Source organism: Schistocerca piceifrons, chromosome 8 (genome assembly GCF_021461385.2).
Source record: "Schistocerca piceifrons isolate TAMUIC-IGC-003096 chromosome 8, iqSchPice1.1, whole genome shotgun sequence".
NCBI classification, from domain to species: domain Eukaryota; kingdom Metazoa; phylum Arthropoda; class Insecta; order Orthoptera; family Acrididae; genus Schistocerca; species Schistocerca piceifrons.
The window spans coordinates 300,068,414-300,094,925 of NC_060145.1; the positions used below are offsets into that span (position 1 = coordinate 300,068,414).

General features: G+C 44.5%; 1 protein-coding gene across 2 annotated transcripts in view; it reads right to left on the bottom strand.

The window, feature by feature from the left end:
* LOC124712525 (actin cytoskeleton-regulatory complex protein PAN1-like) overlaps window positions 1-26,512 on the bottom strand; it is a 287,605-nt gene that overhangs the window by 165,746 nt on the left and 95,347 nt on the right. For both annotated transcript variants that reach the window (XM_047242837.1, XM_047242835.1), the window contains exon 2: window positions 4,739-4,811. The gene's annotated coding sequence lies outside the window, so the exon portion shown is untranslated. The remainder of the gene's footprint in view (window positions 1-4,738; window positions 4,812-26,512) is intronic.

Consider the following 26,512-nt stretch of genomic DNA (forward strand, 5'->3'; position numbering starts at 1 on the left):
ACAAATGTTTTTCATTAGCCAAGCGGTCTGGGCGCCTTGCCACGGTTCGTGCGACTCTTCCCGTCGGGGGTTTGAGTCCTCCCTCGGGCATGTGTGTGTGTGTGTGTGTGTGTGTGTGTGTGTGTGTGTGTGTGTGTGTGTGTTGTCCTTAGCGTAAGTTTGTTCAAGTTATATTAAGTAGTGTGTAAGCCTAGGGACCGATGGTCTCCTGCCCCAAACCAACCAAACTTCGGTCGGCTTATTGTTAAGTTTTTATCGTGATATTTCATGAAGGTACGCTGAACCGCATGATTGTATATGCGAAATATCCTGGAAGCATTCACAGTGCGATGCGTTTTCCGTAATCACCATTGTACTTGTTTACTGTAACGTCACTGTATGTTTTGGAAATTTGTGGTAAGTTCCTATGGGACGAAACAGCTGAGGTTATCGGTAGCTAGGCTTACACACTACTTAATCTAACGTACACTAACTTACGCTAAGGACAACACACATCCGTGCCCGAGGGAGGACTCGAACCTCCGATGGAGGAAGCCGCGCAAACCGTGGCAAGGCGCCTTAGATAGCGCGGCGTGTATATGTTTCCCACAGCGGCCACGGAAGGCCAATATCAATACAGAGTTCCGGTAATAGCTGTCCGTCGCTCGCCGTGGCTGGGTGTACCCTTACTGACATGTTCACAGATCTAAAAGTCTCCGTCAACGATTTGTTGAAAGTGGCCTTAAACCCCACATACTTTCGGTAGTAAAACCTCTAATTCAAAGCCACATTGTTTTCACAGAAATAAGACGAAAACTGTGATTGCTGGATCGAATTTTGCAGATACGCTTTTCAAATGGCATTTCATCTGAAAACTTTCGTGGATCGAATTTGGCAGATACGCTTTTCAAATGGCATTTCATCTGAAAACTTTCGTGGACAAGTTAGCAATGTTCCGCGGCCAAACCGTCCTTATTGAATGAAAAGGCTTAAGCACATTTGGAAAAAAAAACAATAAAGACCTGGAACAACAGTTTGTTGCTTCATGACATTGACTTCCATCGTTCGTCCGTCATTTTCTCGCGTAGCGGTGATGGACGACGGATATCTGGAAGTGTTTAACATTTTGGGCGGCTAGTAATTTCTCAGTGGAACCAATCTGCGCAACTTTCGTTCATGCAGCAAGACGAATTTCGCAAATTATGGTAGCTACTGGCGGCAATTTCTGTTTTCCACTTGATTTACCAAAGTGGGCCATTCAGATGACTTGTCCGAAGCTCACATCTGACACCTCACTACTTTTTTCCCAAAGGAAAAAAGTGGGCTGCTGGAAATATATTCCGGTGTGCTCTGTAATGTATCGCACAACATGTTGTGATCGACATTGACAACTGTTGTGTACATAGTTCCGCGTAGTCTGCGCGTACACAACTTTTCCACTAGAGCGCGCCCCGCTAAGCAGCAGCGCTGGCGCAGCGCTCGTCCGTCTCCGCACTACGAGATGGCGCTGTCATACAGACCGACCAAATTCTGCTTCCGCCGATCCGCGTATTAATATGTAACGCAGCCAATGAGATTGCTGCTAACGTAGAACCTTTTCTCCTCGCGGATCACACTCGCGCAGTGATACATGAACGCGCGAGGTATTATAACGAGTGTACAGACCTCCGATTAGTCAGTCTGCATTTGTCTGTAGCAGTCTGTACGAGTTCTACATTTGTCTGTACCAGGCTATAGTCAAGTTTCAGTCTGCGCCTAATAAGATTACCATATTCTGTACATAGCCATGAAGATAAATGTATAGACACTTTTGTCAAGTATCAGAGATATATGTGAGAATAAGGTTAACGTACCAATACCAAAGGAACTTCAGAGAGTCAATTGTAAATAGCATCCAGAAACAAGTTAAGTAATTTTTATGCTTGTTATTATTTTAATAAATGTGTGTGAAAATTAATCAAGTTCTGTTTAAAGTTGGTCGCCGTCAATCTGCTACTCTAAGCGTGCCAGTGGCATTTCTATCGTCTGGCCTAACGGCAGAAAATAAACACGCCACGATAGGACTACGAGACATATTGCTGACACTCGCCTACTTCGTTAGAGCGACAAGTCAAATAATCTGATGGTGTGTGTACCGAAGGTCTTACAGTACGCACGCCACAGCAACATATAACCCGACAAGGGCGACAGCAATTCCGGGCAAAGTGGCGGTACAATCATGATTAACTCGAAGGGGATACAGAAACCAGGTAAACTTGGGTATATTTCATAGTAGAACTGTACTGCGTGCTACTGAAATAGAAATTACATGTTTGTGTAAGCGTCACGAAGTTTCATTGGCACATCTGTGCAAGTATTATCTATGACGATATCGCGATCTTCATCAGCTGTAACTTGAAATATGTAATCATCCACGTCCTTTACTGCGATCTACCGCTTTTGTTCAAAGTCTGGGGCAGCTGTTGCAGCTTTTCACATATTTTTATATAAAACTGTTGAGCATCGTATACTCAGAACAAAATGGGAATGTTACTGTTTCACAAGTCCTGGTTAATTGCAGTAAAATTTCACCAAACAGGGCGCGAATTGATATCTCATTTAAACAAACCATTAGCCCTACTGCTTAGTTTTTTCCCTAAAATCTCATTTTCTTAAGTTCTGTTCAGCTGTTTTCACTTGTATCCTTACCTATTGCCATGTTGCAAAACACATTTTTGCAGTCGAACATATTTTTCTACATTTACATATATACTCTGAAAATCATTGTGAATTGTGTGGAAGACGATGTTTGCTGTTGTGTCATATATTCAGGTTATTTCCTGTTCCATACATGGATGGACTATGGGAAAAGCAGCTGCTGTACGCGTCTGTATGATCCGTCATTTGCCTAATTTTATCTACACCATCATGTGGAATCGATACTTAGAGGCTCAAGAACAAGCATAGTTTCTGGCCTGAATGCCGGTTGCTGGAGTTTTCTGAGCAGCATGATATGTCCTACATACTTGAGCAGTATTCAGGTATAGGCGGTACAAGTGTTTTGTGTAAAAACGCTTTTGCAGACTGACAGTCTGTCCAGAGTTCAGGTATATAAAATTAAGAAAAGTTTCTGATAGGTAACTGTTGCCCATTAAAATAATTCGGGAATTTAAAAAAAAAATGTTTTCATCAAGGTGAGCTCACACTGTTTTTCTGCAATCACGGATCAATCGGGAGAAAAGATATAAGTACAACTGCAGTATCGGCAGTGTTTACGCCGACCGCACACGAAGCTGGAATCGTGTCCGAAATCTACGTCACTCGGCGCAAAACAGACCGGTGACGCTGCCAATGAAGATGGAGAGGTAGCCACTAATGGCCTCGCCCTCAAGGGGGAAAATAGTATCCTTCCGCGCCCTTTTATTAAATCGGCGCAAGCAACGATTCGGCGGAAGACGTTACAAATACTGGAAGACTACCATCGTTGCTGGTCCCTCCCTCTCTCCATCTCCACACCCTCCATCTCCTTTCCCAACACAACTTCCACCGTCTACTACTCCCGGATGATGAGCTTCGCCCTGACATCTACCCTTCCTACCAACTCTAACCCCCTCTTCCCGCCTCCTCCTCAGGGCTCCCTCTCCTCCCCCTCCCTCCTTCTGAGCGGATTTCCCCTCCTACTCCCCGTCCATCTCTTGTGCCTTCTTTCAGTGTCTCTGCGCTCCCTCCTGCCCTGTCTTCCCTTTTCCTCTCCCGCCCCATGTGTCTCCTGCCTCTTCGTGAACCCACGGTTGCCCCTCCTCTCTTCATCCCTACGCTTCCCCAGCTGCCCCATGCTCTCCCCTCCTTTTCCATCCTCTCTGACCTTTCCCTCGGCAGGTCCCGCCTGGTAGTTTTATTCTCCGTCGTGTGTGCTCCAAGTGGGTTTTAAGTGTGTTGTTTCGGAGTGTTTTTAATACTGTGGCCAACTTTTAACCTGTGCATGCGCGTCCAGTGTCTTCTCTGTGTTTTAAGAATCGCCAACTGTGTTTTTTAACTTTCTGGTGCCTTTTTTAACTGTTCCCAATGAACTTCTACATGACAGTGTATTTTTACCTCCATTTTCTCCCCTTACTCTGTTTTATGTTCCCCTTTTTTATCTCCTTATGTATGTATTAATTTATTCTTGTTTTAGTTATGTCACTCGGCTGAAGAGCGGCGGATTGTGCTGCTGACAGCCCACCCCTGCCCATATGGGGCAGGGGCATGAAATCACAATAAAGAAAAAAAAAAAACATCGTTGCTGGCGCCACCATCATCAGTTACTAGAAGCGACTAATAAGCCGAACCAAGGGCAGTAACCAGTTAGACGAACACTGTAAATGCTACAGGTGGATTACGGTTGCCGCTGACAGCTTGAGGCTACGTGTGAATACTGTAAAGTGTGTAAATTTTACCCGTGCAGCTGTATGTCTTTGTATATCTAGTATAAAGTCCTACCTTTTATCTGCTGCCTACAACTGCTGACACATAAAAAAATGGTTCAAATGGCTCTGAGCACTATGGGACTTAACATCTGAGGTCATCGGTCCGCTAGAACTTAAAACTACTTAAACCTAACTAACCTAAGGACATCACACACATCCATGCCCGAGGCAGGATTCGATATTGCGGCCGTAGCGGTCGCGCGGTTCCAGACTGAAGTGGCTAGAACCGCTCGGCCACACCGGCCGGCGACACATCAGTCGAAGACATTTTTGTCATTATTTGCTACACTTCTACTGTAAATAACAGAACTCACCAATGTGCAGTGGAATGCGGCTGAGCCTTGCCTCACGAGGAAGTTTGCAAGGGCAAGATGAACACTTCTCGATCTGAAACACAGGTGACGATGATATCAATTAAATCTAGTTTATGATATGTTGGTGAATGTTGATAAAAACCTTAGTCAACTTAGTATGGGGTATAATTTTGTTCATTGAGCTTTTCGAACAATACGTAATGTACAGTAAATGTTTCGTTCAAACGTCTAAAATACAACGCCGTGCCGTTCTCTTATTTTGAGCAGTTTAATGCCATTTAATTGAAAATTAATTTACGTGTAAAAGGAGTCAGCCCATTTTCATCTGTACAATAGGGATCAAAGTATCAGACGTGTCCGAACTGATTTACAAGTTGATAAAAATAATGAGCTCCCAAAACTGGTGCCACATATGGAAACATCCGGACAGTGAACTGACATTAGAAGACGTTTGAATTAGTTATTCGGAGATGAAGCGGGTTGTGCAGGATAGAGTAGCGTGGAGAACTAGAGAGAAAGAGTTCGATGTGTTTTATAGTAAGACTTCATTAAGAGAAAGCTTTGGACAAATTGAGTGTCGCGTTTGTAAAGAGTGCGCTTGCAATCTGGAGCCGAGCGGCTCATATGACGCTCGCAATCACGTTACTCGGAAATGTACACATTGGCCGCGAGCAGCTCCTGGGCCGTTATGGGAGAGACACCTGTTGTAAGTTTTTCCGGTGAGCACAAAGGGAACCTTAGCAGCAGCGTTTCCAGATTGAGTTTCCGAAATTCTTCCATAGCAGGCAAAATAATTCCCATTTCGGCAACTTTCCCCCCAAATATGTTAAACCTATCCAGTCCTTTAAACTATTATTTGCCATCGGTGTTGGCAGCTTTGAGAGATTGAATTTTGTATTATAAACCAAAATTTTTAAATTGTAAATAAAAAGAATAGCCTGACCGCAAACATGAAAAAACTGCCACATTTGCTTGCTTCGCACTTTTTTCATACTTTTATTGATTTTCCATTATCGAACTTTGTAACTGGACGCCTCTGTGCATTACACTGCAGTAAACGTATAAAATCTGTGCCTGTGTTTCTTACTTACACTTCCTGAAGCCTCTAAACCGCCGATCTGTCATTACCTTACGTTTAATGACAACAAATTATATCAAGAACGACGCATTTTCGAGAGATCACCATGCATTCATAGGACATACGTTACAACATAAAACCCATCAAATACAAGCTTCAACTAAAACGATGAAATCCAGTATGGCTTGTTCTCAGAAGTCGATAGACATCCTAAACGGTCGAAACTGGAGATGTGATGTCACGGAGAGGTATCAGCCTGGTGAACCTGTATACGTCTTCCACAAAAGAAAAGATATATCGACTGATTTGAAGAGAGAGTGACATCTAGTGGATATCTAAGAAACTGTGTCGTTCGAACTAAAATATCAGAGATGGAATTAGTAGTGACGCTAGGAAAATAAAATACTTTCCAATTTTCACAGTACCGAGATTTTGCTCCAAAAAAATTTCCTCAAGATTTCCATTTCTCCAAAAGTTCTTCCAAATAAATTTCCCCAAAACCGCGAAAAAAACCCAATCTGGAGCCGCTGATAGGGAGGAATGAGTTAAACTATTAATTACGAATAATATATTACAAAATTCCATTTTCAATCGGGTAATACGTTCCGCAAACCTTTTAGCTATTTAATTGGTGCCACATAGGCCGTGCCAGTGAAGTCAGCGAAACAGTTCGCTTTACGACAGCACTTTGTATGTGAGTTGACAAACTTATTGTTCGATGCCTTAGCTCCGGATGTTTTTCTCCGGTTACTCACGGTAGTTGTGAAACTGTTTGACCACAAGTATTGCGCTGTGCAATTTTGTTACTTTCGTCTCTTCCAGAACAATACCACACAAAAATAACGGCCGGCCGCGGTGGTCTAGCGGTTCTAGGCGCGCAGTCCGGAACCGCGGGGCTGCTACGGTCGCAGGTTCGAATCCTGCCTCGGGCATGGACGTGTGTGATGTCCTTAGGTTAGTTAGGTTTAAGTAGTTCTAAGTTCTAGGGGACTGATGACCACAGATGTTAAGTCCCATAGTGCTCAGAGCCATTTGAACAAAAATAACTAGATTTCAGTCTTTCATTTATTGTTGAACAACACATGGAACTATACACAAAACTGAATCTAAATTATGAATTTTTCACTTCTCTACAGCGTGTCACGTTTGTATAATTTGAACCGTTAACGAAGAAAGAGTATGTTCCAAGCTCGGGGACTAGTACGTCTGCAGCGTGGAACAGCTGCGATGGAACGTCCAGAATGGACTAAATAGCGACAAGCTAAGAATGATACTGATACGTGAAAAATTAATGAAACGTTAACGGCACAAAAAAAGTTGTAATATCGGCTGTACGCAACTCATTGTTATCTAAAACCGAGGTAAATAACGATAATTCGCTTTACTGTGGGTGAATTCTACCCTATCAAAAGTTTTATACAGTAAAGGGTGGAACGTTTCATTTGCTTACTCGTAGTAGGCAAGACTAGTAGTGCTATTTTAATAGTTCGATAATTATTGCACATCTAAAAGGCTGTGAATACTGAACTTCTAAAAATGTGTGTTCATGGCACAACCAAGAATCGAAATAGGTCTCTAAATTCACTCACACGGAAACGATGCCCCAAAACTACATTTTCATCTGTTACAGTTGTCAGAATTCCAACTTGCGATGCAGCTTTTGTATTTATATATGGGAATGTAGGCATGTTGGAGGTATTAGAGAGAATGCGCTTTGAGATGGGAGATCTCTACAGTTGAAAAGTGAGTTGAAGATCCGGTAAAGGAAAGAAGGCAGAAAACAGGAAACTAGAAGAGAAGCCTTAAAGGGAAAGAGGACCCTGAGCACAAATCTGGGGCCCTCTGAAAAGATGCCATACGAAAAAAACGTTGGCTTGAACTTTAAATTGCAGTTCCTGAAGAACCGTGATTTTCTCAGAATCTATAGAAGCTAGAATTATGAAATTTGTTTACTTATTTCTATAAACCCAATAAATGTTGCCGCAAGAGTAAATTTTAAAACTGTGAGTGTAAGCTGAGATCTGAGACAATTTTATATTATATTTACAGAATCACAATTTCAAAATGATGAAAATTGTCCTATTCGATAAATTCAAGTTGCAAAGAGATTCAACAGAGAAAATGTTGTAGAAATCTCTTTAACAGATCCTGATGAAAACGTATATACAGGGTGGTCCATTGATCGTGACCAGGCCAAATATCTCAAGAAATAAGCGTAAAACGAAAAAACTACAAAGAACGAAACTTGTATATCTCGAAGGGGGAAACCAGATGGCGCTATGGTTGGCCTGCTAGATGGCGCTGCCATAGGTCAAACGGATATCAACTGCGTTGTTTTAAAATAGGAACCCCATTTTTTATTTAATATTCGTGCAGTATATAAAGAAATATGAATGTTTTAGTTGGACCTCTTTTTTGGCTTGCGATAGATGGCGTTGTAATAGTCACAAACATATGGCTCACAATTTTAGACGAACAATTGGTAACAGGTAGGTTTTTTAAATTAAAATATAGAACGTAGGTGCATTTGAACATTTTATTTCGGTTGTTCCAATGTGATACATGTACCTCTGTGAACTTGTCATTTCTGAGAACGTATGCTGTTATAGCGTGATTACCTGTAAATACCACATTAATGCAATAAATGCTCACAATGATACCCGCCAACCTCAATGCATTCGGAAATATGTGTAACGACATTCCTCTCAACAGCGAGTAGTTCGCCTTCCGTATTTAAAAAAACGCAATTGATGTCCGTTTGACCTATGGCAGCGCCATCTAGCGAGCCAACCATAGAGCCATCTGGTTTCCCTCTTCAAGCTAGACGTGTTTCTTTCTTTGTAATTTTTTCGTTTGATGCTAATTTCGTGAGATATTTGGCCGGTCACTGTCAATGGACTACCCTGTATATTACAGGCCTTTATCAGAACACGCAAAGCATGTATTACTACTTGGTCTTTCTGTTCTTCCAGTACTCTTTTATTCGTTCGCTAAAGGCCCTCTTCCTTTCTTCGGTCCTCTTGGGTCTTTGGACCTTAAGTGCTGTCTTCTCTGACATTACTTCCCATTTGTGTGTTTCCTGTCCATAGACGCTTTTGTTCATGATGTCCGTTGAATCTACCTGTGACTTTTCCAGATCAATTTGGACTTGTGCCATCCAAGGTGTAGTGGTTTTGAGCCTCTGTATGTATCTGAGTATTCTCTTGTTGAGTCTGGTCTGTGCAAGTCTGCCGATGTAGCCGTAAAATTTTAGTCGCATTTTCTAATGATCGCTGCGAGATTGGACAATTTCTTCTCTGTGGTGTCTCTGGAGTGAAGCCTGTATCCTACGACTGTGAATTTTGGTCCAATAATTCTCCTAATAATTTTTCTTTCCTCTGTGAGGATTTTCTCTAGGTCGCCCTTGGTGTGTAGAGTCAGTGTTTCGCAGCCGTATACCACCTCAGGTTTGATTACAGTATTGTAGTGACGAATATTGATGGAGGTGGACAGACGTTTTTTGTTGTAAATAACCTGTGTTTTGTAGAAGGCTCTCTTCATCTTCAGTAACGTGGTGTTTTTGCGTGATTTTCTCCTTTCCTGTCGGTTCGACTCACTTACCCTAGGTGTTTAAAATGTGTTACTCTGTTTATTTTGCCATATTTTGTGTTTAAATTCAGTATGTTGAATTTCGTGCAGAAGAACTCTGTCGTTTGGGAGGAGGTCTGTAGCCCTACTTTTACTGCGCAGGATTTGGGAATCCTGGAATACTGAATTAAATGACTAAATCCACTGAACAACTTAACTTCGCCACAGATTACAAAAATTACCATTTGATTTTAACTGAGTTTTGGGGTGGGTATCGCGCATCGTTCCCTACGATCCTCTGAGTATGGGACCTCACCATCATCAACCCTTTTAATCTGCCCTTGCTTTGACCACTGTTTTGTTGAATTACAAAAGGAATTCTTCTACCTGAAAACCTTGAAAGAGTAAAACAATAGCTGCCATATGCCTCAAAAGTTTTGTGGATTAACAATACAAGAGAAATAAAAAACCACGCGAGATACAGCAGTGGCTGGCACAAAAGGTCTGGCATTCGTGAGCACTGGTGTACCAGGTCCCATTCGGCTCTCGCGATTTAGATTTTCGGTGCTTTCCATAAATCGATTACGGTGGATGTTAGAATGGTTCTTGTGAAAAGAACGTAGCAACTTTCTGCCCCCATCCTCCCCTATCCGGGCTTGTACTCTGTCTCGATGATGACAGGATGTTAAAACCAAATTGTCTCTGGAATAGCAGAAGTGATGCCGTTTATCCACGGCGTGCGCATTAAGTTACGTAACACCGCAGCTGCCGTGAAGCAGACGGCAGGCAAGGCCGCCTCGGGAAAATGGAAGCCTGGGCCGCTGCAGGCAACTGTACTCGTTATGTTGGGGTCACGCCTTCCCGTGCAGCTGCTTTCAGCTGCTGTGTTCAGCTGGAACGTTGCTGTACCGTCTCTCCCGTGAATATCGCAGCACGTGAGTGCCACATCACATGCAAGCGTTCACTGCCATCGTCAAGGCAGATTGCGTCAACGAAGGAACAGTTTCATGTACCCATAAAATTTATTACACAGGGTTAATGGAGTCATTTCTAATAATAGTTATCCATGGACGAACTGAAAGGGACGTGACACCGGACCCGGTCACTCGCTAACGCTAGTGAGTGACCCAAACCGAGTGACATGTACACAACATGTGGGCCAAACAGTTATTAGGAGTACACATATCACCGTTAAAGTTATTTTCTTATACTAGTTACTTTTGGCAGTTATTTTTACTACAGAATTCGCCACGCGGGAGAACAGTTAAGTAACTAGGTAGGTGAAATCCAACAGTTTAGTTGATGAGTATAATTAAAACTGCGGGTATTGCGGCCTGGCAGGAATCTCAGCTGAATCGCTTCATAACCTTAGCTGAGTAACTGTCCACTACATTTCAGTTGATATTTGATGAGTTACCGGTGTTTCATGTTAGATGTACATAAGTAATCGGTCGCTATCAGAAATTATCGAAGCTGGTGCAGAAAGTTTACGCAATTTTGCCACAGCACTATTTCAAGTGAAATGTTAAAGACGTGCTTTTGCAAGTCTGTACTAATATACAAGTTGAATACTGCAGGCAACGAAGCTGCTCACTTATTGCAATAAATGAAGGGCCACGAAATACAACACAAAAATAAACGTAATTTGATATATTCGCTTACTCTAGCACATGATATTTTATTTGATAAAACTGAGAATAAAGCTTTATGGGAAGTTTGAAAAACTGCTAGATTTCTGCAAAATTTCTTTAGCTACCGGCAGGCTTAATTTTTTACTGTGAGAATAACTAATTACATTTCTCCAAGTCTTCCGTGACTCCATCTCTTACGTTTAGAATTATTTACAACACGTTTTTAAAACGAACTAAAAAGTATAAAATAGTTTCTCCTAGCCCCATACAGATTCCTAACCCCTTACACATAGTCCTCAAAATTTGTTCTTGTGAATTTTTATTAGCCATAACAATACTTGTAAAAATAAAAAGAAAAACGTAGGGCGTAAGTGATAGATGACGGATGCATAAATATTTCAACAAAGTCACCAATAATTTTATTCCATTGCGAATGATATTAAATGTGTGGTTTTTTTGATCGACAGCTACTCTGTACGTTCCTTAGTATTATCTTCTGCATGCGCCCCATATTTTTTGTATTGTCATAGCTAATAAAATTGGAAATTTGTGGTAAGGTCTTATGGGACCAAACTGCTGAGGTCTACGGTCCCTAAGCTTACACACTACTTAATCAAACTTAAGCTAACTTACGCTATGGACAACACACACACCCATGACCGAGGGAGGACTCGAACCTCCGACGTGGGAGCCGCACGGACCCTGACAAGACGCCCTAGACCGCGTGGCTAATAAAATTCACAAGCATAAATTCTGAAGGCTGTCTGTATGGGGCTGTGAGAAATTATTTTATACTTTTTAGTCCGTTTTAAAAACATGTTACATTAAAAAGTTTTTGTTTAAATAATGATTTTCTGCTTTTTAGTCCTGTGTGTTTGTGGAATTTTTCAATCAATTTCATACGTTTTAATGAGTTGCGATAGAGACATCTGGTAAATTTCAGTATCTCCTCATCTAAGTCAATATATTGCTTCCTATTACATTAAATCGCGAAACATTCTACTGGAGCAGAAAAAAGGGGAAATAGCAGAGATACAAAAGTTACCCTGCGACCGATGATCTCGCTGTTTGGTCCCCTCCCCCTCATCAACCAACCAACCAACAAAAATTATCCTCCGCCACACACCAGACAAAAAAGCGAGTTCATACTGCACTGTCATCCGGTTATGAGCGGTATTGTGAGTTTCGAGTCTCTAAATCAATTTGTGCGAAATAAGACAGGAAAACAAACTACCCTCCGCCACAAATGAGACACGAAGAGACTTAATACGTACTGCACAATCATCCGCTTCTGAGCTATGTTGAAAGTTTCAAGCTTCTAGTTCACTGGGAAGTTAATTTGAAATTAACTCTGTGGAAAGCCATGACGGCTGGTGGTTATTTCCGTAGAAGTACGAAAATGCTTTTTCCCCGCTAATATCTATATTCTCTGGAAACATGATCGTCTGCTACTACCTACTGGAGACCGCACATGGTTATCAACATCCAAGTTACCTCCCAGAGAAAAGAAACTGTGAGCGAAAAGTATCTGCCACTCAAAAACAATTTACAGGCTATCTCATCTGTTATTTCCATTGATAGCGAGCAGTCTGGCCCTTGTACATGCTACAGAAAAATAACTTACTCTCATATACTGACAGCTATTTCGATAGCTGCATAAATTCCTTATGATCACTCAACGCAGTTAGATAGCACGAAAGCAAAGTACACACTTCGGTAAACAGATGGCGTGCTATCTGACATGTTATTCACATGAGCTATAGAATACCTTAGGGCAACGGCCTTGCCACAGTGGATACACCGGTTCCCGTGAGATCACCGAAATTAAGCGCTGTCGGGCGTGGCCGGCACTTGGATGGGTGACCATCCAGCCGCCATGCCTTGTTGCCATTTTTCGGGGTGCATTCAGCCTCGTGATGCCAATTGAGGAGCTACTCGACCGAATAGTAGCGGCTCCGGTCACAGAAAACCATCATAACGACCGGGAGAGCGGTGTGCTGACCACACGCCCCTCCTATCCGCATCCTCAGCTGAGGATGATACGGCGGTCGGATGGTACCGATGAGCCACTTGTGGCCTGAAGCCGGAGTGCCATAGAATACCTTACAGACGGTCCACCCCCTCAGCTCTGTTCATTTATCAGTGGTCAGATATCTGATGGTGCGAAAGCCTAGTATGCACTTCGATAAACAGAAGGAGCCACACACTATTGGCAGTTATTAAAATAGCAGACAGTAATAATAACGACGTGTGACCAGGGCCTCCCGTCGGGTAGACCGCTCGCCTGCTGCAAGTCTTTCGATTTGACGCCACTTCGGCGACTTGCGCGTCGATGGGGATGAAATGATGATGATTTAGGACAACACATCACCCAGTCCCTCAACGGAGAAAATCTCCGACCCAGCCGCGAATCGAAACCAGGCCCTTAGGATTGACAGTCTGTCGCGCTGACCACTTTTTTTTATCTCATTTTGCATCTGCTCGGGGCGGACGTCGTAAGACATCCGTTTAAGTTCGTTGTTGATCGGTTTAACTCACCTTTTTTTTATTACAGAGGCCTGCTAACCCTCTGACCGAACACGCTCAGCTACCATGCCGGCACCACTCAGCTACCGGGGGCGGACAATAGCAGACAGTAACAGATAAGAGATTATTACATTGCTACTTCTCAGAACCGGTTATATCTATCAGTTCTTTTTTTGCCAACTCTAATGTACACTTGACAGCACAAAAGTATCAGCAGAAAACCGCAGCAGACTCGAAGTCCGGTACACCACCGATGTGATTGTAATGCAACATATCCATTTTCCAGATTGCGTTCACAAGATGAGGAAGATGAACTGTTACTGGAAATATTGCAAACTAGCGATCCGGAACGGCCGCTGGTCGCGCGCGTTCGCTACACGGATGCGATGCTCTAGGCTACTGGCCCCGTAGCCAGTGAACGTCACTGTGAATGACGTCATCTGCGTACGGAACTGATACGACCTGCGGTATACGAGACGGCGCAGCGATGTGTGCGAACTGCGGAAAAACAGCTTTGCTTCTGCTAGGGCTCGCTGCGAGAGCTTCCTGCAGCACCAGGAACTGTACAAACCAACAACTGGTCCGTCAGCTTCCTCGTCCCAGCTCGCAGATCCTACTGCCGCACATCCAGAATATCCTTGATTTCTCTACGAGGAGCGAAGTGTTTAATACGGCTGATTTACACTAAAGAGTCAAAGAAATTGGTATACCTGCTTAATATCGTGTAGCACGCAGAAGTGCCCCAACACGACGTGGCATGGACTCGACTAATGTCTGAAGCAGTGTTGGAAGGAATTGACACCATGAATCCTGCAGGGCTGTCCATAAATCCGTAAGAGTACGACGGGGGTGGAAATCTCTTATGAACAGCAAATTGCAAGGCATCCCATATATGCTCAATAATGTTCATATCTGGGGAGTTTGGTGGCCAGCAGAAGTGTAAACTCTGAAGGGTATTGCTGGAGCCACTCGGTAGCAATTCTGAACTTGTGGTGTGTCGCATTGTCCTGCTGGAACTGCCCAAGTCTGTCGGACTGCGCAATGGACATGAATGGATGCAGGTGATCAGACAGGATGCTTACGTACGTGTCACCTGTCACAGTCGTATCTAAATGTATCAGGAGTCCCACATGACTAAAAACTGCACCCCCCCCCCCCTGCTTGAACAGTCCCCTGTTGACAGGCAGCGTCCATGAATTCACGAGGTTGTCTTCATACCCGTAGACGTCCATCCGTTCGATACAATTTGAAACGAGACTCGTTCGACCAGGCAACATCTTTCCAGCCATCAACAAATGTTTCGAACGGATCTGAGCACTATGGGACTTAACTGCTGTGGTCATCAGTCCCCTAGAACTTAGAACTACGTAAACCTAACGAACCTAAGGACATCACACACATCCATGCCCGAGGCAGGATTCGAACGTGCGACCGTAGTGGTAGCGCGGTTCCAGACTGTAGCGTCTACAACCGCATGGCCAATCCGGCCGGCCCAGCCATCAACAGTCCAATGTCGGTGCTGACGGGCCCAGGCGAGGCGTAAAGCTCTGTGTCGTGAAGTCATCAAGGGTACACGAATAGGCCTTCGGCTTCGAAAGCCCATATCGATGTTTCGTTGAATGGATCGCACGCCGAAACTTGTTGATGGTCTAGTATTGAAATCTGCAGCAATTTTCAGAAGGGTTACAATTGTGTAACGTTGAACGATTCTGTTCAGTCGTCGTTTGTCCCTTCTTGCAAAATGTGTGTGAAATCTTATGGGACTTAACTGCTAAGGTCATCAGTCCCTAAGCTTACACACTACTTAACCTAAATTATCCTAATGACAAACACACACACACCCATGCCCGAGGGAGGACTCGAACCTCCGTCGGGATCAGCCGCACAGTCCATGACTGTAGCGCCTGAGATCGCTCGGCTAATCCCGCGCGCCCGGTTCTTGCAAGATCTTTTTCCGGCTCAGTAGATTTGATGTTTTACCGGACTCCTGGTATTCACGGTACACTCGTGAAATGGGCGTACAGGAAAATCCCCACTTCATCGCTACTTCGGAGATGCTGTGTCCCATCGCTCGTGCGCCGACTGTAACGCCACGTTCAAACTCACTTAAGTCTTGATAACCTTCCACTGTAGCCGTAATAACCGATCTAATAACTGCACCAGACAGTTGTTTTCTTATATAGGCGTTGCCGACCGCAGGGCCGTGTTCTGCCTGTTTACTTATCTCTGTATTTGAATACGCATGCCTATACCAGTTTCATTGGTGCTTCAGTGTTAATGAGCCGTTGAGCTACTAAAACGACGCCGGACTTGCGTTCTGGAGGAGCAAGGTTCAAATCCCCTTCTGGCCAACCTAAGAGTTTTTTGTAGCTTCCATAAACTTTTGCTGCGAATGCGGGGATGGTTTCTTTGAAAAGAGTACGGCAGATTTTCTTTGCCATTCTTATCCAATCACAGTTTGTGCTCTGACTTAAATATCTCCCGTCACTGAGGGGTAGTTTATACCTAGCCCCCCCCCCTCCTCTCTTCACAAGTGCATTATCAAGAAACAACCAGGCCGCCGAATACTTCGAACCGTCTATAAGCTCTAAACGCGCGTGCACAATGGGCCAACGAAGGCGAACGGGCGGCAGCCAACCGCTCCATTGGTCGAATTTGCGTAGTGTTTTCAGCTGGCAAATCGGAGCCAACGAAGCGGTTGGCCTTGGTTGCGGTTCTGCCCGCTGGCTGTGACGTCAAATCACTTGTGTTCGGTTGGCCTTGGGAATCGGGTCGAATGTTCGTTGGTTCAGTAGCGATTTGCAGCATCTGTTGAACGGTGTCCGTAAGTTTTTCAGGACAGTTACAAGTCGCACTTAGTATGTTTTATTGACCGGTTTCGCTCTTTGACAAGAGTATCGTAAGGAACTCTGGAGTTTACAATTTAAAGTACAGTAATTAGCTGTTAAGGAGCGAAGCCGGTCAACAAACGTACCGAGTACGACTTAACGGCTGACCTGAAAAATTTCAACAGTCGCTGTTTTCCCTGGAGCAATGCATGCCCTCGCTAAGGGTGCGTACTTATTGCTGGAGTATGGAGTGTAAATGGAAAGCATGAAATGTGACACGAGTTGTAGCGTGAACGCGAATGTTTATGGGGGCCTTACGAACGGCGATTGTAAGAACAAAAAATGGCTCTGAGCACTATGGGACTTAACTTATGAGTCCCCTAGAACTTAGAACTACTTAAACCTAACTAACCTAAGGACATCACACACATCCATGCCCGAGGCAGGATTCGAACTTGCGACCGTAGCGGTCGCGCGGTTCCAGACTGCAGCGCCTAGAACTGCTCGACCACCCCGGATGGCTCATAAAAACAAATCGAAAAGATTAGACAGGAGGGTAATAACTCAGCTATTAGAAACTGATACGCCCGATGTGAAATGATTGCAGTCTTTATTGACGTCTTTTTGCCGTGTACGACAAAGAGAAACAAACAGACCTGGAGTGACTATTAACTTTCTATTGCAGCTGCAGCTCTCCTAAAAGAGGTGTTATCTTCGGAAGTTTTAGGGTCTACACAATTCAATAACAATTCGAAATATGTAGGTTTCATTAGGGAAAAAATTATGAAATATCCCATATTCCAATTCAGCTTTAACCTTTTCAGACCTGAATTTTGTATGAAGGAGGGAACATTTTTCTGATTGTGGTAATGTTCTTAGCTTATATTTTAACAGTTATTATAGATGCAAAATATATACAAAAATATGTACCCGTTTTCGCAACATACTTTGTACGCTTGGCTTCATTTTTTGGACTAAAATAACTAGTTACGAAATATTCTCTATTTTAGTAAATAGTAAAAATCATTAAATAATTATCACGCAAAATAACAATATTCAGTTATACAGTGGAGTATAGCGAACCAACCACACCGGTATACTCCGGTGGTCAGAAATTGATGCGCACTGCTACACACGCTTCCTGATATTTTCAGTGACGCCCAACAGTTGGCAGCATTTGCTCATGATGAAACATCGTCCATCTGCATCGTTCCTTCTTTTTTATGATCAGCTTCTTGCAGTAAAAAAAAATGATGCACATGCGAGAACCGGTAAATCCTCTTATTTTCTCATAATATCGACCGGTAAAATTGTAATAAACTGTAATTAAACGCTTAAACAATAACAAAACCGGACCACCGTCGTCAAGTCATCAGAGCCAACTGCGATTCCACATGACCGAATCCATTGGCGCCAAGCGTTTGGCGTGGATGACAGCCGAGAGCCAATGCATTGGCGACCAACAGTCGATTGAATCGAGTCTCCGTTGTTCGTTGGCCTGGTGTGTACGCGCCTTAACAAGAAGCAAAGTGTATCCCGGAAACAAACTCATCCAAAAATTAACTGTCACGAAAGAGCATTCACTGCTCTAGCCCATTACCTACACTCTTTCACCGACAACGGACCCTCTATTAATTTTGGTGCGGTACCAGAAGCAACCAAACCCTAAATCATCTGGATACAGTCTCCATTCACAGCAAATTTCTTAATAACGACACTACTTCTCAAAGAGAACTAAAAGACTCCAGGACAAGAATCAGCGTCCACTGCTGTGCCAAACGAAGAACTACCGCCAAGTTACAACCTCTGATAACCGGATTCGGACTGGAGTCGCCAAATGAAAGTTAATCTAGAGGATGGAAAATATTCCATGTATGATAAGAGAATAAATCTATCTTATATGTACAAAAACAGAAGAACCTTGTACATGTGCAAATGGTAATGCTAGTACCCAAGCCAAATTCTCAATGAATGTCTTGTAATGTGGACGCGCAAAATTAAATGATAGTTGCATAATCTTCGAAAAAGATGGGATTACACTGATACATCTTCTGAATGTTCGCTAAGTTGGAAGCGGGAAGTATTTTTATAAGGCAAAAAGAAACGAGCAGGAGGCGTAATTACAGAAACCAGCATCGGTACGTTAGAAGTATCGACCCTGGCTGTTGAGACATTTGTCCCACTGTGACACAAGGCGTTGAATGGTTGCCTCATAAAATTCCCGGGGCTGCGGTGTTAACCAGTTCCGCACGTACAGCTGGACGTCGTCGTCCGTGGTGAATCGTTTGCCCCTCAGACCCTTTTTAAGGGGTCCAAAAATGGCGTAATCACAGCGAGAGAGGTCCGGACTGTACGGAGGGTGGCCGAGAACCTCCTATTTGAATTTCTGCAGGAGTGCGGCGACTGTGTTGGCCGTATGAGGCTTTGTATTGTCGTGGAGCAGAATGACCCCACGGGTGAGACTGCCTGGTTGTTTTGATTTGATCGCTTGGCGAAGGGTGGTCAATGTTTGCGAGTAACGCTGGGCATTCACTGTTGTCCCGTGCTGCAGGATTACGCCATCAGAAGGGGGCTATCTTGGTTCCCTTAAAAAGGCTCTGAGGGGCAAACGATTCACCTCGCACGACGACATCCAGCTGTACGTGCGGAAATGGTTAACATCGCAGCCCCGGGAATTTTATGAGACAGCCATTCACTGCCTTGTGTCGCAGCGGGACAAGTGTCTCAACAGCCAGGGTCAATACTTCTAACATACAGAGACTGGTTTCTGTAATTATGGCTCCGGCTCGTTTCTGTTTGAAAGCCCCTTATATTTGCAAACTGCACGTTCCACTCGTATTTCGTCTGGCTGGATTGTCTTCGCAAAATCTAACAAAACATTTAAAACCCACGTACACTGCACATATTGGGTATTAGAAACAGACTAAATATTAGATAGGCTAACAGTACAACAAAAGAACAAAAGTAACATGTATTCGTACACATTTTTGCTGAAATAAAGGAACTCACATCAAATACGTAGGTAAATGTATGACCTGATACTGAAAAAGCCCCGATGTTCTGCCCATGCATAGATAATTCAAGTAAAGCTATATTAAAATGAGGAGAACCATAGATATGTCTACAAGATAAACGACAGGTGATGTACGTAGGTATTTCAAGCTGCATCTTCATATTCAGCCGACCTCTGTGATAACGTCATCAGCTGTAAAAATATTCTACGCGCCTTTGCGAGTGTAATCTTTCTGCGGAAGATAACGCAGCAGATTAAAGCCACCTGTTCGTCTTTGTACCAACGCCCTGACCCGTTTTCTGTGTATCTAATCTGTCTTCCTTCTTTTATCATGTGCAGCAACCTAAGGCACACAAAACGCCCTAAATGGCATCTGTTTAATATGTAGTAAATTCTAGATATGTGTTCTGTATTAGGTGATAGTTCTTTTTCTATGTACTCCCCTTTATTCAAAATGTCTCACCCTTACAGAGCAAAAACTAAACAGATGGCAGAGAATCCTAAAGTAAGCAGTTTAAAATACGTACCTAACGTTCATAAGTAAATATTAAGTTAAATACATGGCTTTGTCTATGAAGCAACTTTTTCCGCTACTAATGATGTTTTCTGTTGTTTATACACTTGAGGACAAAAAACACGAAGGAATTATCCGGATGGGACGGAAATCGGTAGATAAGATGTAATTGTACAGACAAACAAAATGTATACGATTACTGAAAAATTAGATGATTTATTCAAGAGAAAGAACTTCACACACTCAGCAAGGCAGTAACTTGTTGGTCCAGCTCTGATCCTTACGCAACCAATTATTTGGCTTGACACTTATTGACAGAGTTGTTTACTGTCCTCCTTATTTATTAATCATATTGTCCGAAATTTCACTCAAAAAAGGAAAAGAATGTTTGCCTATTATCACTGTAATATCAGTTACACCCAAAAATACTTAATGAAAAAAAACTCCACGACTAAGAACGAACGCGGACCCGCAGTTTGGTAGTCTAATGCCGTGACTGCCCAGCCGGACCTCGCCGTGCTATGCACGTGCAACGTAGAATGACGGGTACCCAAGCTACCGCATTAAAACATAGAAACATTGACTCGAACATTATTAAATTTGGACCCCATATTATGCTAAAAAACTGTTTTTAGACGATCTTTCGATGTACAGTATTGTAAATATGATTTTCCTTCAACTTTGACCTCGATTTTTTCCAAAAGCTGGGGAATGTCTAACAAAAAGCCCGAACAGTTATCTCTTTATTTTCATTTTAAGACGTCCTTGTAAAACTTGATCAAAATCGGTAACACACGTCAGCCCCTTCCGTCGTGAGTGAGTTTCTGTGGTGTACGGCGAGGACTCTCGCTTCTGTTCGAAGGCTGTTAATTTCACTGCCACAACAAATCCAAGAGTGTTTTCGCGTCCGTGTTGGTCATATAATGATGTTCATGACAGGTAGCCGCTCCGCGTGGAATGAACGTTCTATCATTTAAACCTCATTACGTGATGAATACCTTCACACAGTATCCTAATTAGCGGCTGGTGCTTCATGGTCATAAAATTTCTTTTCCGTCAACATACAAAATTTAACATTCATTTAAGTTAATTAAAGAGTAACCATTCCTTAAAACACACACATACACACGGCAGCTTGATTGTGGCAGCGTGCGTAGCGAACAGTATTTGCTGCGCTGCATTTGAGATTAAATCGCAGAGGACGCTGTAGCCTCTCAGACAATACGCTGGTTCTCGGATGCTGGCTAGCGTTCTATCTCGGAGATACCAGCTGCTTTCTTTTTTGTCTCCCGAGTTCATAGTCCAGCGGCTAATCGTGTTGCTACGGGGAACGCCCAATGCAGCGACAGGCTTCCATACCGCAAACAGCAACTCACAGCCCGTTTGCTTTGGCTCGAATTACATCACTGCGTCTACATCGTACATCTACTTGGTGCTCCATGTAACGCCTGTCTAAGCAGCTGCACGAAGTCAGCAATTCAGTTTCTCAGTACACAATGTCTCAGAGCAGCTACTCTAGCAGTACCGAGCGCTACATCAGTCTTTGAGTTGCTTTATAACTCTGGTTTCCGCAAACTGTTTACGAATAGTGAGTTGCTCGTATAGAGAATACCCACGTTCTCTTGGAGATGGTAAGGACTTCCTGGATTTCGTGGTTACAGGGCAGTTGCGGATGGAGCCACTGGAGGTACTCGTGATAAACATCCGAGCAGCGGATACACGGCTAACCGTAAACATATTAGTCGCGTGCACGGCCTTGGTTAGCTCAGTAGAGTGTGGACTGGGCCTTCACCGATGTCCAGTGAAAAGGGAAAGCAATGTGATAGAGGGGTAGAAGTTTCGTTTCCTCCGGCAGCTGCGACTGACCGGTTCTAGACGCTTCAGTCCGGAACCGCGCTGCTGCTGCGGTCGCAGGTTCGAATCCTGCCTCGGGTATGGATGTGTGTGATGTCCTTAGGTTAGTTAGGTTTAAGTAGTTCTAAGTCTAGGGGACTGATGACCTCAGATGTTAAGTACCGTAGTGCTTAGAGCCATTTGAACCATTTGTTTCGTTTCCATCGAACTAGTGGCGAATTTAACAATGGCCATGCTTTAAAAAGACTTGCAAAGCACATCTGAAGACTGATGTAACAGGTACGAGTCGTGAAGACCGTACTTCTCACAAACATGAAACTGACAGTGTCCAATCTCTCCTCAGGCAGAAGGTAAGCAAGTCTCTGAAACATAAGGCGGTTGAATAGTTGTGCGAATGACCAAGCAAAATTCTTAAAAAAAATGGTTCAAATGGCTCTGAGCACTATGGGACTTCTGAGGTCATCATTCCCCTAGAGCTTAGAACTACTTAAACCTAACTAACCTAAGGACAGCACACACATCCATGCCCGAGGCAGGATGCGAACCTGCGACCGTAGCGGTCGCGCAGTTCCAGACTGTAGCGCCTAGAACCGCTCGGCCACCACGGCCGGCTGAAAACGATGGATATTGCTCGCAGGGGGTGGCCTGCTCGCTCACCCGATTTCAGTCCCATACAGCATGTCTGGGATGCCCTAGTGAGACGGGTTGCATCATGTCAGCATCCACCAACCACTCTCCAAGTCTTGCGAGCAGCGCCGCTGGAAGACTGTGCATTATCGTCTCAACGTGGGACTGACATCATTCATAGCATGCCCGGACGTTGTCAGGCCTGTATTGCTGCCAGAGGTGTTCACCCCCATGCTGAGCACATTAACCAGTTGCCGGAATGTGTGTGCAAATCCGTTAGGGAGGAAAAAACGAAGAACATTTTTGTCTACCGCTACATATGTAGAGTTGTTTACGTTCTGTATTCTTTACATTGTTTCTACTGTACTGTCATCTATTTATATCGTTTTGTGGCAAAATAGGCGCAACTTGCAAAATTTCAGTTTGTTGCTTTAATTTTGGACACCAGTGCACTTATACATATCTGAAAGGCCAGACATTATTTCACAAAATACAATCTTCTAGTCATGTAAAGAAATATATTGGCCAGGGTGACACTTCATACTGCCTTAAGACATTTTTGGGCTTCCTTTTCTCTCTCCTGGCGAGGTAGACGGTTGTTCCGTAAACGATACTATGTCCATTCAACCAGACCACGAAGCTACACGTCAATTTTCAGATTATGTGCTAGAGCAGCATACCCAGCCCGAATTTGAGTTTTCACCATCACTATGAGCAGAATTCCCCTCTTCTCTGACACGAACACAGTAAATTTTCCCTCAACGCTGAACGGTATGTTCTGTCCTTCATATCACATGAAAAGCGTGAAATTGAAAAACACTAGACGAATTAAGAAAACTGCAGTAAAGGAGGAATTTGTACAACAGAAAATGATCCAATTTAGACAAGATGAAATAACACAATTAATAAAATGTTCTGGTCTATTGTGCCGTGGTCGAATGGATTTCACCATAAAATCCAACGTTCCGTCCCCATCTGCGGAAGACATTTTCAAGGGGGGGGGGGGGGTCTTTGCTTCTTTCAACATCCGATTCACACCCTGGCTCGCTACTGATTACAGCAAAATTCCGCTTCCGCGCAGTGGCGTGACGTCACGTTTTGAATGCGCGAGCGCAATTGGCTGTTGTTAACAGCCGTCGTCCGCCGTTACTATCACAGCGGGTATCTAGAAAATAGCATTGGTACACAAATGGGATATATTTTTCTTTCGTCAGCAACTAATCCGCACCAGATGCTGTTTGCACACGACTAATTAGAACTATACATATTACCCGCCTTCTTGGCAAGGCGAACTGGTAACTCAGGCGCAGCGGCAACCAACTAGGTCATTAGATTATATAGGTACAGTCATGTTCCAGTCCAAAGCAGAGCACCTTGTTACCCCGCACTGCGAGTAGGGAAAGTTGTCGCAAAAAATGAGTCCGCGCGAAGCAGTGATAACTTTCTTGAGTCATTGATTCTACTGACAGAACCAGAAAGATTTAATAGTGTCCACACAAAAGGTGATGGAATGCACAAGCAGATGTTGACGAGCAAAATTTAAGTCAATGGAGTGCAATTTACGAAAGGAGGGGCACGATGCCACATGGAGCAGAATATATAAAACCCACGCAACAAGTATTCCACTGATGGTATACATAAATATGATATCAAATAATTTCTGAGACGTTGAGAACAATGTAAGACAATATCATCTACGTAAAAATTTCAAAGCTTTTGTCCTACAGATCTGCGTTCGCAAACTAGCAAAGAATCTCTGGGAAAAGCTGCTCGCGGGGGATTACATTTTAAATGGTGCCACAAGGAAAAATTTATTATGTGAGGACTTGCAAAACTAAGCATTCGTTTTAAAGCGGCCAGCTAGTTATTTACACAAACCGTGGATTCATGCACACTGCGCTGTAACTGTCACACAACAATGCTAGGCAACGTTTAATTGTTGCAAATGTAGAATCTTGTGTCGTGATCGCTTATCTATAACCGCAATGAAAACTTCGGACTATCGTCTATAAATGAACGAATTTGAAATCATGTTGGGACAACGAAAGCCGAACTCTTGACGTTAATTAAGGAGGACCAACAGTCTCCCTATTTCACTGATACAATTACGTAAGAATATTGTTCTATTCCCGCTGCTGCCGTTCTAAGTACACTCCTGGAAATGGAAAAAAGAACACATTGACACCGGTGTGTCAGACCCACCATACTTGCTCCGGACACTGCGAGAGGGCTGTACAAGCAATGATCACACGCACGGCACAGCGGACACACCAGGAACCGTAGTGTTGGCCGTCGAATGGCGCTAGCTGCGCAGCATTTGTGCACCGCCGCCGTCAGTGTCAGCCAGTTTGCCGTGGCATACGGAGCTCCATCGCAGTCTTTAACACTGGTAGCATGCCACGACAGCGTGGACGTGAACCGTATGTGCAGTTGACGGACTTTGAGCGAGGGCGTATAGTGGGCATGCGGGAGGCCGGGTGGACGTACCGCCGAATTGCTCAACACGTGGGGCGTGAGGTCTCCACAGTACATCGATGTTGTCGCCAGTGGTCGGCGGAAGGTGCACGTGCCCGTCGACCTGGGACCGGACCGCAGCGACGCACGGATGCACGCCAAGACCGTAGGATCCTACGCAGTGCCGTAGGGGACCGCTCCGCCACTTCCCAGCAAATTAGGGACACTGTTGCTCCTGGGGTATCGGCGAGGACCATTCGCAACCGTCTCCATGAAGCTGGGCTACGGTCCCGCACACCGTTAGGCCGTCTTCCGCTCACGCCCCAACATCGTGCAGCCCGCCTCCAGTGGTGTCGCGACAGGCGTGAATGGAGACGTGTCGTCTTCAGCGATGAGAGTCGCTTCTGCCTTGGTGCCAATGATGGTCGTATGCGTGTTTGGCGCCGTGCAGGTGAGCGCCACAATCAGGATTGCATACGACCGAGGCACACAGGGCCAACACCCGGCAGCATGGTGTGGGGAGCGATCTCCTACACTGGCCGTACACCACTGGTGATCGTCGAGGGGACACTGAATAGTGCACGGTACATCCAAACCGTCATCGAACCCATCGTTCTACCATTCCTAGACCGGCAAGGGAACTTGATGTTCCAACAGGACAATGCACGTCCGCATGTATCCCGTGCCACCCAACGTGCTCTATAAGGTGTAAGTCAACTACCCTGGCCAGCAAGATCTCCGGATCTGTCCCCCATTGAGCATGTTTGAGACTGGATGAAGCGTCGTCTCACGCGGTCTGCACGTCCAGCACGAACGCTGGTCCAACTGAGGCGCCAGGTGGAAATGGCATGGCAAGCCGTTCCACAGGACTACATCCAGCATCTCTACGATCGTCTCCATGGGAGAATAGCAGCCTGCATTGCTGCGAAAGTTGGATATACACTGTACTAGTGCCGACATTGTGCATGCTCTGTTGCCTGTGTCTATGTGCCTGTGGTTCTGTCAGTGTGATCATGTGATGTATCTGACCCCAGGAATGTGTCAATAAAGTTTCCCCTTCCTGGGACAATGAATTCACGGTGTTCTTATTTCAATTTCCAGGAGTGTAGATCTGATATAGACATGGTCCGAAATCTTTCAACGAATAAGATTCTCCGGCAAGGTCCCGACAGTCACAGAGGGCGGGCCTATTAGTTATAGGGAGCTCCAACGTTAGGCGGGTTATGGAGCCCCTTAGGAAAATAGCGGGTAGGTCGGGGAAGAATGCTAGTGTGCACTCGGTGTGCTTGCCGGGGGGTCTCGTCCGTAATGTGGAGGAGGCCCTTCCGGCAGCTATTGAACGCACTGGGTGTGACCGGCTGCAGATAGTAGCACATGTCGGAACGAATGACGCCTGCCGCTTGGGTTCTGAGGCCATCCTTGGTTCCTTCCGGCGGCTGGCTGATTTGGTGAAGACAACCAGCATCGCACGCGGAGTGCAAGCTGAGCTTAATATCTGCAGCATAGTGCCCAGAGTCGATCGCGGTCCTCTGGTTTGGAGCCGTGTGGAGGGTCTAAACCAGAGGCTCAGACGACTCTGCGACTATAATGGTTGCAAATTCATCGACCTCCGTTATTGGGTGGAGAACTGTAGGGCCCCCCTAGACAGGTCAGGCGTGCACTACACACCGGAAGCAGCTACT